Source organism: Macrobrachium rosenbergii, chromosome 50 (assembly GCF_040412425.1).
Source record: "Macrobrachium rosenbergii isolate ZJJX-2024 chromosome 50, ASM4041242v1, whole genome shotgun sequence".
Lineage (NCBI taxonomy): Eukaryota > Metazoa > Arthropoda > Malacostraca > Decapoda > Palaemonidae > Macrobrachium > Macrobrachium rosenbergii.
In genome coordinates this window covers 11630807-11647500 of record NC_089790.1, presented here as the reverse complement: position 1 = coordinate 11647500, position 16694 = coordinate 11630807, and the positions used below count along the sequence as shown (strand labels likewise).

General features: G+C 33.2%; 2 protein-coding genes across 2 annotated transcripts in view; one reads left to right on the top strand and one right to left on the bottom strand.

Moving 5' to 3' along the window:
• The window catches only part of LOC136832599 (serine/threonine-protein phosphatase 6 regulatory ankyrin repeat subunit B-like), a 713268-nt gene that overhangs the window by 202179 nt on the left and 494395 nt on the right, over positions 1-16694 (bottom strand). The gene's annotated exons all lie outside the window — the stretch shown is intronic.
• Positions 4768-16694, top strand: part of LOC136832600 (uncharacterized) — a 272488-nt gene continuing 260561 nt past the window's right edge. Inside the window, exon 1 of the mRNA XM_067093781.1 lies at positions 4768-4993. The gene's annotated coding sequence lies outside the window, so the exon portion shown is untranslated. The remainder of the gene's footprint in view (positions 4994-16694) is intronic.

Genomic DNA, 16694 nt, shown 5'->3' with positions numbered 1-16694 from the left:
CAAAGTTTATTTCCAATGCAGAAAATCCAGCTAAATAAATAATGCGCCTGAAAGATGGAAGAGGTAAATTACATTTTGTAGAAAAGCAAGTCAGTGATGATCTTCAGTGATATGTATTTTCTTTTTATAAGAAAAAAAGTCTTTTATACTTTACTACAAACTGCTTCAGTATTCATTATTTAATGCGTATCTGGAATCATAAAAAATATGCAAATAAACTTTTCCAGATAGCTAAGTCAACTTTGCGAGCATTTTGAGCAATACCACGCCAAATGATCTTGCCTAGTTAATAAACATATTTTCTGCAGTAACGGGAACTGTAATTCATGTTCCAGAAGATTTCTTGTCGACAGTGTTTCCGTATTTCTTCATGAGACGGATCTACTTTAGCAGTGTTCATAAGTTTTCATCGTTCTCTTAACTAAAGTTGGATTATGACAAAGTGGTCCATTGTACAACTCACTTTTACCACTGAGCCTACTGATTATCTAAGGAACGTTTAGGATTAAAGATATTTGTAGTCAAACACAATTAGTTTCATCGTTGTTTCTTCTTAACGTGGTTTCTTTCATATGTTGATACTGAGTATGATTTTGTTTTCGGTTCTGTGATAAGCACTAGGTTACTGTGTAAAGAAAGATAATCAGCATGTCACATATATATTTAGTTCATTATCTTGAAACATTCAACAATCTACCTCGATGTTGCTCAAATGATGGAATAATGGAGGGCAAGATCATTCACGATGGGTCGGGTTGTTTTCCTAAATACCACTGAAACTTGATGATCTTGAAGTTTCTCATGGTATACTAGAATTACTACTTGTTTTCTACTTCTATTTCCTATTCCTGACGCTTCCTCTACTAAAATTCAAAATGGGTAGCGCGTTTCTCCTCCAGAGCTGGGAACAAGTCTTTTCTTCTCACATTTTCCTTCAGCCTTTTTTTTTCTGGGGGGGGGGGCGGCTGTCTATGCTGGCCTTCACATAAGAACGCAGGTGTTTGGTGATGCAAATTAGTTAATTAACTTCCATTATTTGCTGACTAATCATCAGGTCAATTCTCAACCCTTTCTTTAAAACCAACGACTTTATTATTTAGTTCTATGTCTGACGACATTTTTCTTATCTAAAACTGGTTACTCTTCATCAAGCCTCTTTATTCTTTTGCAGGACTGACTTCCATTAACTGCCTTTGATAAATGACCATTCCAGAATTTTCACCTCCTTGTAGAAATTAATTTAATATTCAACAAAATTTACAAGTAAAATGGGTAAGGGTGAAATATTTCAAAAGAAACACGAATCTCTGACAAAGCAGAAAAAAAGAAGTCTTAAAAATCCGACATATTATAATTACCTTGGCCCAAACGTCATGATACTTTTAATTCGAGAGTTTAATCATTATTACATTAATAACTCAATGACCACAAGTATTTTCCTGTTAAATGAATAAACAGTGAATTTGTGAGTAATGAAATATTTCTCAGTTTTAAAATTTATCAGTTCTTGGAAAAGATCCAAGTTGCTGTCCTTGTCCAGTGAACCGTTACTATTGTAGCCCAGAGTCTATCACTATAAATGTATTCCGCTGAGGTTCCTAACGTTCAGACCGAATTGATTATAATGAACATTTATCGTTCTGATCGCAACGGTACTTATATAACTTAATATATAGCTTAATATTGATAATTAAGCTATATATTATCTAGGGATTTCAGTGTTTTTGTCACTTTTTCTCACCGCCTTATAATTCCTGTAATATAAACATTACCCCTGCAGTCATGATTTGCTATCCAAAGACGGTGTGTATCTATGCTTAAAATAAATCTTTCATTCTGAACCTTTGCCAAACCATGACCACAATCAGGGTCAAAGGTGACAGAACTTGCCAGTTCAAATTCTTCAAATTGAGACATTCTTTGTTAGGTTCCAGCCTCTAAATCTGCTAATTATCTACTTCACTCTCCCTTTCATTACGATTGTCTTTCCTGATATTATGGAGTGCGAGATGTTTCATCCTGGTCATGAACCATGAAAGGAGAAGGTCACTGTCAATATATATCTAAATACAGGCGCAAAGTCATTGTTCTAGTGCATCATTACAACAACGGCATCGTACTTTTGAAAGGGGTGCCTGTGATGGATCGCTCCAAAAGACTCCATTGCATATTTGCATGTGTCCAACTGAGGCTTGGATCATCACGGTTCATTCATTTGGGTAACAAAATTTACCTATCCAGAGATGCAGTTATCTCTAGTGAATCAAGTGCAGTACGAACATGCAAGTGTTTTCAAATAATAGCAAAAGACTTCATACATCAAAACAGACTGCAGGTATCTTACAAAATAGCACTATCTTTCCATTTTATGAACTGTTTGCTAAATTGAAATCTTCCAAAATGATAGTATCTATGAAGTAAAAAATATTTTGATTAAAGTACCATTTAAAACATTTGAGTTGCTGAATGATTAACAAATTCATAAAGATTTACAGCTTTTGTTTTAAGAGGAAACTTGCCAAATATTTATTCTCCTAGCCAAAGAAACGAACGCCAACAAGACTGAATGGTAAACACCATGTCCCAGTCTTCTATTTTTTTTTTTTACTTTCAGGAATGTGGCAAAAACAGAAAGAAACATTGCCATCTCGCATTTTTTCACTGTTCGGTCATTCATTTCTTTTTTTCGTTTTTCATCTGGAATATTTGATACGAATACCATGCATGACAAATACCCCCATGTACCACTTTTTGCCATCAATTTTATTGTTTAGTGATCTAAAACGTGTGACAAAAACTCACAGCAAACGTACACATATTCTCCCTCGCCATCGTTTGTTCTCCCCAGTTTTTTTTTACTTCAGAAGGGTGACATAAACATATGGCATAAACATATCTGCGTCATCACTCTGTCCTTGAGTTTTTTTTTTTATTCTTCTGTCCCTCAATGTATTATTCTTAAGTTTAATTTGAAACTTCAAACACAAATATGAGGCCAAGACCATTTTCTTCCTATTCTCCATTAGGGAATTCAGATTTTAATGCAATGGCTATCTTTTTTTTAAGGATTTCTGGCCTACTCTTGATTTAAAGAGCAATGTCTTCTATCATTTGGTGGTTAAGGTTTTCTTTTAATCAGGAACATATAACCCAGACCACACAACCTATTGTCCTATGGTTTTTTTTCTCACTATATGGTACAAACAATCGGCAAATAATACCGTTATTCATCAAGCCAAACATCTTTACTGAAAAACCAATGACATTCACCTTGTCATTCAATTTTTCTGCAAAATGTAACACGGGAATATAGTAACAAGCATTATCTATCTGATCCTGTTGACATGAATACTAGATGAAACAAACGTTCGGGAATTTACAGGAAAATAACACCATCCCCTAAGGACCATCAAGTCAATCATTTTGGCACCAACATATTTCCAACAATCAAGACCCTCTTGGAACACATTCCCACAAGGTACTCTCCATTCTCAATCATTCATGACACCCATACACACAAACTAAACCGTCACTTTATCACCCATCTTTACATTCAAATCACCCAGTATAACAATCCTTTTTCTTGTCGTCCACACCTGACAAGAGATAGATCGAAATTCTCCCAAAAGCGACCACTTCCTCTTTCGGTATTCCTCATTTCTAAACCGTATATATCTACTATCATAGTACAAATATTAATACATTATTACCAATACCGACATCATTCAAAACAACAAGCATGGCCCGTTCTTTTGCTTTTCACCTTTCAGCCATCCCAGGCCCCAGATGTCTTAGCCACTTCCAATTCTGTACATTCAATTCTTTTACTTTTGTCTCGCGAAGTCCCATAGCTTTCTCTCCTTAAAAAAAGAGTCTTTCACCAATGATTTCTTCTCTTTTGTACTACAAAAACACATTAAAAACTCCACTCCTTAGAGTTTGGTATCTTCTCTCAATTTTTACAACGTGAGCACATGTACAGGAGATTAGACACATGCTCCCGCCAGTTGGTGACTCCCACACCAGGCAGTAGTGATAATGTTCTAGTTTCATTTCTCGGTATTCTACAGAAGTAACAAGTGTGACTGCACGTGGCCTTCACGGAAAAAGCTGATATGCCATTAAGGGAGTACTTCCTCTAACCAATGGATTCACAACCATCGAATGGGGACTATATTAACATACAGTCCTTATTTAATTCCAGTGCAGTTTCCACCAAGATTTTTGGGATGACGATGCTAGCGCCACGCCATGCAATTCCCTAACCACGGTCGATTAACTACCAGATGAATATTTCACAGCTTAGATCAAAAGGGGCAAAATGGAATTATCACGAAACAATCCAAAGTTTCCCAAGACCCCGTGTTACTGATGTTGGTTCTCTCACTGGTGACGCTAGGATTATATATATATATATATATATATATATATATATATATATATATATATATATATATATATATATATATATATATATATATATATAAAATATTTGTTTTTATTTATTTTTATATATATATATACACATGTGTGTGTATGTTTGTGTCCGTGTATTTTCAAGCACATCCATATGTGCGTGTTGTGATATGAGTGTGCGCGCGTGCGTGAGTAATAATATTTGTGTGTGCTTATGTGAGAGAGAGAGAGAGAGAGAGAGAGAGAGAGAGAGAGAGAGAGAGAGAGAGAGAGTCGGCGGGCGGTCCCGAAGCGCTGAAGGGGTTGGGTTCCGGGTCGAGATGGAGGGGCTTGGAAATCACTATCATTGGCAGTAAGTCTTCAACTTCGGACGCGGAAGGTTGTAGTGTCCCTAAACTCGCGTATCCCTGACTGGGCCTGGAGACACTCGTACGCGGGCAGAGAAATGGAGTGTTGAACAAATGAACTCGAGGCTGTTTTGACATGATTACTGTGGCTGAACTCTCTCAGTGAATTGGATTTACTGCTAAGAATCATAACCTTAATTAATCTCCTTGATTTTTGCGCCTGCAATATCGTATGTTGATCATTCATTTGTTCATCTCTGTTTAGGGAATGTTGTGAGGCTATTCAGGAAATGCTTACTCATTTGAATTTTTACTGCTGAATAAAGTTAGTTTTGTTTACTGTAAAATACTGTTAAGCAATATATATCACCGTGACAGAAAAGGTGTTGAAATGCGTAGTTACTCATTACTGTAACAATAGCATGGAAGCAATTTTGATTTCTAAGAAAATTAAATGAAAATGAAAAACGGAAATACGAAAAACTAACTGGAAAATGCTTTTATAAACGAAAGAAGATGCACTGAATAACCTGAAATGTATAGACATCCAATTAAGCGTTAAAACTTACGTTTGTGAATAATGTTTGCGAATAACGCAGGAACGTCAAAATCAATTTGTTGTCATTAAAACTGTTGAATTGTATAATATCAAGAAATATTTATTCAGAAGTCGTAACTACTGTTACTAATGTTTTCATTCACTACCGAATGTCATTATATTCTGTAGTTAACATCTATGGACAAAAGAAAAACTGCTTTGCAAAGTGCTACGCATCAAAATAAAATACTTGAGTTGATAATCTATTATCTTCAGATTTTTAGTAAAGTATGGTCTATGAATGGTATGAGTATACTTTTAAAATATTATTTTTCTACGCTTTGTTTTGCAATTCAAGTTAAAATATAACTGAAGAAGATGAATGCACCTGATAAGAATATATGTAATATATCTTCAACAATGAACGCACAGCAGAAAAATTGTTAATGTTTCATATGCAAGCATGCTATTTCCCTGTCTGATCTCTGTGTGCTTATAAGGTGTGTTTTATATATATATATATATATATATATATATATATATATATATATATATATATATATATATATATATATATATATATATATATATGATTTATCTTTACATTTTGAATACAACGAGCAACATTGCAGCAGATTATCTTATCCACAATAATATGTCTAATGACCATTTGTGCAAGATATGTTTAGAAATCCACAAAAATACATTTGCTCTAAGAACTTTCATGAAAGGAAACCTGGGAAAAAATATGTGTATTCCTCATGCAATCAGGATATCTTCTGAAAATCCAAATCTTTGACGGAAAAATATTATGGGTTTTCGTGTTTACAACTGAACAATTCATAATTACAGGAACGGAATATTCACATTATATCAGCCTTTCTTCGTGTATAAGTTGTGAATCATAAGCAAAATGCATGCCCTCTTATCTGTGAAGATACACGCATGTTTACATAATCATATATTAGCCAGATTTATCTAAAGTTGCTTTAGTTAATATTCACTACGGTGTGCGCGGTATGCACAAGAGATAAGCCGATAATAAAGAAACATAATATACGGGATATTTCTCACAAACTTTCGACTCTACCGACGCCATTTCAGAATTACTTTTCATGTTTATCACTGTGACTTATATATACAAGCATACACTGTAAATTTACGTTCGTGTTATGTCTAAGTTGCAAGTGCGCGTGTGCATGTAACTGCCTGCAGTTGAATGAATTTACCAAACGTAACACACACACACACACATATATGTATATATATATATGTGTGTGTGTGTGTATGTGTATATATATTTACATTATATATCCAAACATATATAAATATATATATATATATATATATATATATATATATATATATATATATATATATATATATATATACATAAACATACTTATATATTAATAGAAAGCAATTAATGAAGCAATGCATGTAGTATATTACTTGCACCCATTACGAATTCCCCTGCTCAATAGAGTTGAATATGAATAGCCGTAATTCAAAATACTGAAATGAATGTGTGTTATGTATGCATGTACGTGTATAGACATACTCGAATGTATAAATCACGAATTAGAGCAAAATACTGAAAGGATTGTGTTTTATGTATGCATGTACGTATACACATACTCGAATGAATAAATCACGAATTAGAGCAAAATACTGAAATGAATGTGCGTTATGTATGCATGTACGTATACACATACTCGTATGTATAAATCACGAATTAGAGCAAAATACTGAAATGAATGTGTTATTATGCATGTACGTATATACATAGTCGAAAGTATAAATTACGAATTAGAGAAAAATAATGTATGTATAAATTTGTGCAACCATAAATTATATACATACATACATACATACATACATATATATATATATATATATATATATATATATAGATATAGATAGATAAATAGATATATATATATATATATATATACTGCATATATATAATATATATATATATATATATATATATATATATATATATATATATATATATATAAATATATAAAATATATATATATATATATATAAACGCATTTAAAAAAAGTGAGTTATGTTGATAGTTAACGACGGAAGCCATTAAAAGGAGCGAAGCACATCTCTGAAGATAGAAAAGGTCGAGAGCGCATCGGAGGAGGTTAAATTCATTTGGGTGGGAACACAGGAAAGAATCCAAGGTCATTCAACTCATCAAAAGAAACTTACGGTTTCTTTTGAACCGATTCAGACCCTGGAGGGTGAAATGAAGCGCTCCGCTAACTCTCAATGAGGTTCGTTTTCGAGTAAAAACGAAGTAGGTTCCATTATGTAATAAGGGTTCGAATCAGATTCAATATTTATTAGGTCAGTAAGTATCAGAATTCGATGCCAAAGAATGTCCGATGCGGCGGGGCTCGAGTTTGGCACAGCTTTTATCATTAATTACCACTTTGGTTTCTGATTCTCTCTCTCTCTCTCTCTCTCTCTCTCTCTCTCTCTCTTGTTTTTACGATTCGCCTGGAGTTTTGAGAGTATGTGGGATCTCTAGTTTTTCTCATATTCTGATCTTTCTCTTTCTCTTTTTAGTAGATACACTATAGTATATAATATAATTTATATATATATATATATATATATATATATATATATATATATATATAAATTATATTATAAACTATAGTATCATTTATCCTCATATTTGAGTGTATATATATATATAATATATATATAAACGATTGAACATATATATATATATATGATGGTTAAACACTTGGTTATGATGGTAAAGGTGGATGGATCTATTCCAACTTTAGTAAATGTATCTGAATAGCTGAATTTGGCATATGACATATAAGCGAGAGTGGATTCATACCTTTCTAGGTGGCCCAGGTAGTTGGCGTTACCTCATTCTGCTTCCCCAGATACGAGTTCGAATCTCGCCTGGGCATTAGAATATCTTCATTTCTTTCTTCATTTCCAATGCAAGAAGGGATCGAGAGGACGGCACTGTGGTTATTAAAATAGTCACTGTCAAACTATCAATATATATATATATATATATATATATATATATATATATATATATATATATATATATATATATATATATATATATACATACATATATATATAAATATATATATATATATATATATATATATATATATAAATATATATATATATATATATATATATATATATATATATATATATATACACACACACACTCACATTCTTTTCTTCTGTTTTGTCAAATATTTCTCTAGAAATTAAACTCTCCATTCAATTTTATCGATTTCAATTTTTCACAATTCATTACCATTACTAATTGTACGGAAATGCCTGACAAAAGCCAATAAAACCCAGCAACCGATTCACATTCCACATAACAGAGCCTATTTTAGGCGCAAGACTGGAGTCGAAAAATTCTGTCCTAGCTAAATTTAGTTCACTTTTTCTTCTGGGCCGTAATCGGCATCACAACATTTTACAGAGCAAGAATGGAGGTGATTGGTCTATAATGAGAGGAGGTGGTATTTTCTTGAAGCAGAAATAAAACACTAGATTATCTATCGCATTAAACAGAAATGAAAACTGTATAACGGTATACTTGTGTGATGCATTGATTTATGTAGGAAGGGTAATGTATGTATGTATATGTATATGTATATGTTTATGTATATGTATATATATATATATATATATATGTGTGTGTGTATACATACATACATACATATATACATTTTTATATTCAGAAACATTCAGCTACAACGATCGTTTACTGTCCAACTCAATCACCTTCGGGAATAACATCGAACGGTAATTAATCAATGATAATCAATTCGTCACCAGGGAGACTCGAACTCCCGATAGTGGGACCAGCCGACAACGGTGACGACTTTACCAACAGACTGTCAAGACATATATATACATATATATATGTGCGTGTGTATATTTATGTATGTATATATATATATATATATATATATATATATATATATATATATATATATATCTTTATATATATATATATATATATATATTTTTATATATGTACATATATCATTTACAGTAGATGTATGCATACATATGTGTGTGTATTTGTGTATGGGTATAAACATACATGCCAAAAACACCAGTGCCTTAAAAACCAAAATCTGAATCGTGTAACATCCTAAAAAACATCAGAGCAAAAAGCTGACACACATATATATATAATATATATATGTGTGTGTGTGTATGGGTATAAACTTTAAATACCAAAAACACTGGTGCTTTAAAAACCAAAATCTGAATCGTGTAACATCCCAAAATAAAAAAAATAAAAAAAAACCACCAGAGCAAAAAGCCAGCGACAAAGACTTTTAACACAGAGGCTCATTGTCCTTGACGACGGGAAGGCGCGCGTGCCGTTAAATAACCCGGAAATAATCCGGAAATAATCCCCAGACTGTGGTTAGATGCGAAGAGAAATAATCGCTGATATAGTTGTATGCAGCTCCACCACAGCATCGCGGCCCTTAACAGATCGGTTCGTACCGGAAAGGAGCCGGGATAGGGACGGAACGGCAAAATGTGAGGTGGCTAAGTATGCCGTATTTAATTGTGAGGTGGCAGAGTATGGGAGGATGTGGCGTCATAAAAGTAGTATAAGATAGCAAACGTGGCGTAATACAAATAGTATAAGACAGTCAATATTTCATCATAAAACCATCATAACATGGAAACGTGGCGTAATAAAAATAGTATATGATAGGTAAATGTTGCATCATAAAAATAGCATAGCATAGCAAACGTGGCGTAATAAAAAGAGTATACGATAGCCAATGTTGCATCATAAAAACAGTATAACATAGCAGACGTGGCGTAATACAAACAGCATAAGATAGCTAATGTTGCGTCTTAAAAATAGTATAACAAAGCAAACGTGGCGTAATAAAAATAGTATGCGACAACTAATGTTGCATCATAAAAATTGTATAACATAGCAAACGTGACGTAATAAAAATAGTATAAGACAGCCAATATTGCATCATAAAAACAGCATAACATAGCAAACGTAGCGTAATAAAAATAGTATAAGATAGCTAATGTTGCATCATAAAAATAGTATAACATAGCAAACGTGGCGTAATAACAATGGTATAAGAGAGCCAATATTGCATCATAAAAACAGCATAACATAGCAAACGTGGCGTACCAATAAAATATTAATAAAAAAAATAATAAACAGTGGCGTAATAAAAATAGTATAAGATAGCTAATGTTGCATCATAAAAATAGTATAACATAGCAAACGTGGCGCAACACAAATAGTATAAGACAGCTAATGCTGAATCATAAAACATAACATTGCAAAATGGCGTAATAAAAATAGCATAAGAAAGCTAATGTTGCATCATAAAAATAGTATAACATAGCAAACGTGGCGTAATAAAAATAGTATAAGATAGCCAATGTTTCATCATAAAAATAGCATAACAAAGCAAACGTCGCGTAATACAAATAGTATGAGATAGCTAATGTTGAATCATAAAAATAGCATAACGTAGCAAGCGTGGCGTAATAAAAATAGTATAAGATATCTAATGTTGCATCATAAAATAGTATAAGATTTAACAAACGGGACGTAATAAAAAATAGTATGGCACAGCAAACGGGCTTAATAAAAATAGTATAAGATAGCAAGTCAAGAAACGACACACACACATGAGAGACCATTAGACTTCAGGAAGACAGAGAAACGGATACGTATGAAGTAGCCGACTACAAGACCTATAAATATGATACGGAAAAAGGACATCATAAATATCTGCGAGACAAAAAGAAAAAAAAAAATTAAAAAATGAAAATAAAAAACCACTCACTATACTGGAAGCAAAGTATTTTCGAAATGGGAGAGAAGGAGCAGGAAGCTGTATATTTAAAGAATTATAAGGAAATGGTAAATATAACTGCCAAGAAAATGCAGGATATGTTTAGAGTCTGGGATATCAGTAAAAAAGGAGAGAAAACGTACACGAGAGAATGTGACCGAGATGGATTTCATTTCCAAAGGTCACGGTCGGACGCAAAAGCGATAATAGTATTGTTTCAATCCACCGTGTGTGCGTGTGTGTGTATATATATATATACATATTATATGTTATACATACACACACACACACACACACACACATATATAATATATATATATATATATATATATATATATATATATATATATATATATATATATATATATATATATATATATATATAGGTGAGGTAAGCAAGGTTTTGACAGTTCCCCTAAATCCTATTATGCTTCTTCTGTTAATATGAACAGACAATCCTTTCTTGAGATGGCTCGTCTAGGGGAAAATCCAAAACACAACACACACATATATATACAGTATATATATATATATATATATATATATATATATATATATATATATATATATATATATATATATATATATATATATATATATATATATATATATATATACGTATGTAATGACACAGCTCTTAAACTTGCTTATGACCATTCATCTTCTTCTTCTTTTAACGTGCTTTTTCAGCATGTATTCTATATGGAATAAATAAAAACGATGGTACCTAAATTTAGTTTCGATTTAACTGAAGAGCCATACATGAATAAGAAGAAGGAGTGTGGAGACAGGAGCAAAAAATTCCGTGATTGTCACCCATGAAAAAAATAAGCTAAAGAAACAGTTTGATCGTACTTCAGTAAATAAAAAAAGTGAAAGAAAAACCAACAGTGCGCAGCACAGCCCAATGAATTAGGATCAACGGTTGCATGGTCACTACCCGGAGTGAGGTTACCCACTCAGGCTACCTATGACAACCCAGATACAGCAAATGTAGTTGATCTCCTCAACCTAGAGTATTACTGAAAAGGGGAAAAAGTCCGGTTGGGGTTGAAACTTGAATGTAATCATTCCTTGCAAGACTTATTGTGCCTTTTTCATTACGAGTATTCGTACTTGAAAATACTGATGGCAAAAACACTGTCGTCATTATTATTATTATTATTATTAGTATTATTATTATTATTATTATTATTATTATTATTATTATTATTATTATTTTCTTTTGTATGCACAGGTTTTGCTTTTCGTTGGAATTATGTAATCTAAGCGAGTGCTAAATTACAGACAATGTGTACATTCCTGTAAAACCGATATTTTTCCTGTAACTACCCTATTTTTTTCTGCAGTAGAAGGGTCGCAGCAGAAGAAACAGTTTAGCTAGGATAATCGATAGCATGCAATAAAGAACAACAATTCATATCCGACGGTTTACCAGGGATTTCCTAGGTGACACACTAGCTCACTGGTGTCTGTTAATCATTTCTTTGCTGCATGTCAACTGGGTAATTGATTGCCTCTACGCTTCTATTTTTACCATTCCTACAGAGATATTGAGTTTTCTGTTATAATATTTCCAGAATAAATATTATCAATGAGTGTCTCCTAGTGAGCAGATTAATTTAGTGAAGTACTGCATGTTCCGTAACACTGCTGCCGGTACAGCAGTATTGCTGTCAGTTGCTCTCTTTGAATGCTGACGTTTACTGTAAGTCCCTTGTCTTGACTCCCACCAGCTTTCGCTGGTAGCAATTCACAACTTAGTCGACTGATGGCGCGAACGACGGACCTTATTATTGCGAGCTTTGCATTCTAACACTGCAGTAGTGGAAAATAAAATATTACCAGTGTCTACTGCAAGTATATCTGTCTGCTAAAATGCGTAGAGTCAAAGATACCACAAAAAATATATTTAACATATATATTTATAAACTTATATTTACATGATATGACTGGGAGAGGTGAGTTGAGATACTTATAGCCGTATTTAAGAAGAAATATCTTAAATTCATTCGACATTCGAAGCCTACATACAACGCGATTTTCACATACATTTTCGAACCAGTGTCTCCAGACGGAAAACCATGCACAAAACGAAACAACTGCTTGCAAATAAAAGACGGAAGCAAGCACGCACTCGTTTGCCTGACTGATACAAACGCATGTGCTGATAACATCTGAATGGCATAACACTCAAAAGACAAGGGTCGTCCATTCCGGCGCCATGCTGCATCCAATACGCGTATCAAAGGGGATGGAAATGTTGTTGCTTCCATTATTCCCCTCTCTCCGCTCCCTGTGCCTTCCTCTGTAATCTCTCCTGGTGTCATACATTTGCGATCGTTCATTTGATTACGCGCCAAAAAGCCAGGCCGAATTTTGCTAATATATTTCGCCACTCAAACAATCAAGCAGTTTTAAGGCAAATGCATTAGCCGTTTTAAACGTTATGGAATATTTCCTGCGAATTCAATTACTGATTTATTAATCTGATTACAGCAAACAGCTCGAACAGTATTCGGAAATATATATTCGCGTGTTTATGGTTTCACTGCATTATTGCCGTGTGCAGGCGGCTGCCATTCTCTTGGCGTCGCTGGAAACACGTTGCGAACAACAAATAAAACTGGTTATAAATAAAGCGATGGAGGTATGAAGAGAAAAGAGAAAAAAATGGAAAAGGAAGGGCGAGGATATATGACAGTGTTCAACTGAGTCTTTTATCACACTGAAATTGAGAAGTCAAGTGTATTGGAATGAAACTTTTTGATTTGGTCGACACTTTTAACTTACTTGATAATGACTATAAAAACAAAAGTTAGGGTTACTGAATGCTATCAAACGTGGAATGACGATTCAAAAATAATTAGGAGACTAAATTTAGAAAAAATGATTAACAACCGAGATTTTAGCTTGGTTTTCATGTGACGAGTGGAATTTAACTAGCAAATTTTTACTTACTTTCTCCAAAACAAAATGTACAAAAAACACAAATTATATATCGATTAAGCAGGTCTAGTATGTATGAGGTGGTGATTACTTCCTTGCTTTTCTCTAGAACCTCTTGTTAGGAAAATCGCTTAACGGGTGAGCACACAAACACACACAACACACACACATATATATATATATATATATATATATATATATATATATATATATATATATATATATATATATATATATATATATATATATATATATATATATATATATATATATATATATATATATATATATATATATATATATATATATATATATATATATATATATACCAGGATAACACAATGCCAACGCGAAACTCCAGCCATGAAGAATTTTTTTAATTTCTAACACTGGGATTACACCAATTTACTGAGATATCAATCATAATGATAAAATAGCCATCAGTTCCAATGCACACACATACACTGGCCTCAACCGTGGCAGGACCATGTTAGGAGCAAATACCTGAGCTATGAGTTCTTTCTCATAAGCTGGTGGAAAGTAAAAGACTAACATTCAGGGTACACCAGCCATTCTCATCAGCAACGCATAAGCAAAGTCAGTCACTGAACTCAGCATCAAAGCCATCTGAAACCACAAAGATGCTTCAGTATCCATGGGACAGCACTATACTAATATTTAATATTAACTTATGGGTAATATTAAGGTAGCTTTAGCACCAACATGTACTGAGGACAATTCCTACGTTGTATACAGCAAACCCTTTGTGCATAGTTTTAAATAATTGACCGAGCTGGTAAATTCTTTTTTTTTCTCCAACGCAATCACACAGAACTGGACACAGTAAATAATTCAACTGAGTTTACTATTCTATACAAAATCCAGAATAATAGAAAACATCATGGTTCGCCATAGGTTCCTCTGTCTGCTATCTGACAGAATGGAACAAATGATGTTAAGGAATTTTTCAAGACGACAATTTCTAAAACCTGATAAGCGCTGAAAAGTGATAATACACAAAAAGGTTTCGAGGGAAAAGGGGTGACCCGTGTGGAAACATTTATAAAATTCCAAAAGCAGGCTTAGTGTCCCAAAAGTGGGGAAAAAAATTATGCATGTAAAACAAAACTGGCAATAAAAGCTTTCAACGACGCAGAAAGGACATATATGAGAGCTCAGGAGACACTTGGTAATAAATAATATGAAAAATTCCAAAGACACGCGACACTGCCTTCGTGTCTCTTGACAACTAGTTGTTCCGTCAGTCTAGACACTGATGAATTTAGCCGAGAGAGAGAGAGAGATTAACGATAGACCGGACAGGGCTGTAAGACATTCTTCCGACTTGAAAAATAATATCCGAGTCTGCCTTCTTTTTTTACTGCAAGTTCTTTTTGGTGTCGAATAAGACTTCAAGAGATGTTTCGTGACAAGGGCCTCAAGGTAGAATGACAAAATTCGCGATCTTGTAAAACTTTCCCCCTGTTTTATACTTATTTTGACAAGACTCCGAGTGGGGGGCCGTTAGCTCAAGGCCAGTCTGACACTACGGAAAGTATTCGAAGACCCATTTATCTTTGGGGTCTCGATCTGCGGGGGAGAGAGAGAGAGAGAGAGAGAGAGAGAGAGAGAGAGAGAGAGAGAGAGAGAGAGAGAGAGAGAGACTGAGTTGACAATATCCGTCAAAACAAAGTTGTCTTCTTAACATTACAACGTTAAACTTTTGAGTTACTATTTAATATTTCCAATGATACAAACATAATTCATCAAAATCACTATACTCTTAATTTCAGACTGCTCCACTTTATTTCACCTATAATTTTCTTTCCACTGATTGCTTTTACTTACTTTTTTTACTTCTTTCGCTTATGTTATTTTAGCACCCAGGGTTAAAATCACATTAAAATTACGATTCTTAAAAATTTTTAGAATGTCTTGGTCTTAACAGCAAGTACCAGAGATGACCATATACCTTGTAAGAATCAGAATCTAATGAACGATTGAATAATATCTTTGCTACAAACTAAAGGTACATGCTGTATTGGGGGGGGGAACGTTCATGATATACAGTATTTATATGAATATTGGAGATGAAAAGTTACTTTATACATGGTTATAAACCACTTAAAAACGCATTAGTATCTTTTTACTAAAATAGATACGCCATTCCGAAGTGGGCAAAAGATGAGATTCCTTTTCGAGACTTTAATGTTTGAAAAAGTTCTTCTCTGAGGATTAACATCATTCCGATTCGTTATTCTTTTCTGCGATTTGAATGCTAATATTTCTATTTGGGCGTGACACGGAAATGACACTAGAATTTACAGCTCTTATAATTGCTCTTCTTTTTTGAACTTGTTCTCAGTTAAAAGTTGTGCTTTTCAGTCACAGGAACTGTCACTAACCTCAAAAAAAAAAAAAAAAAAAAAAAAAAAAAAAAAAAAAAAAAAAAATATATATATATATATATATATATATATATATATATATATATATATATATATATATATCGAAGGGTTCTCCTTTTTAGAGCAGTGTTACCGAAATAGCAATTGTTTTCAATAATAA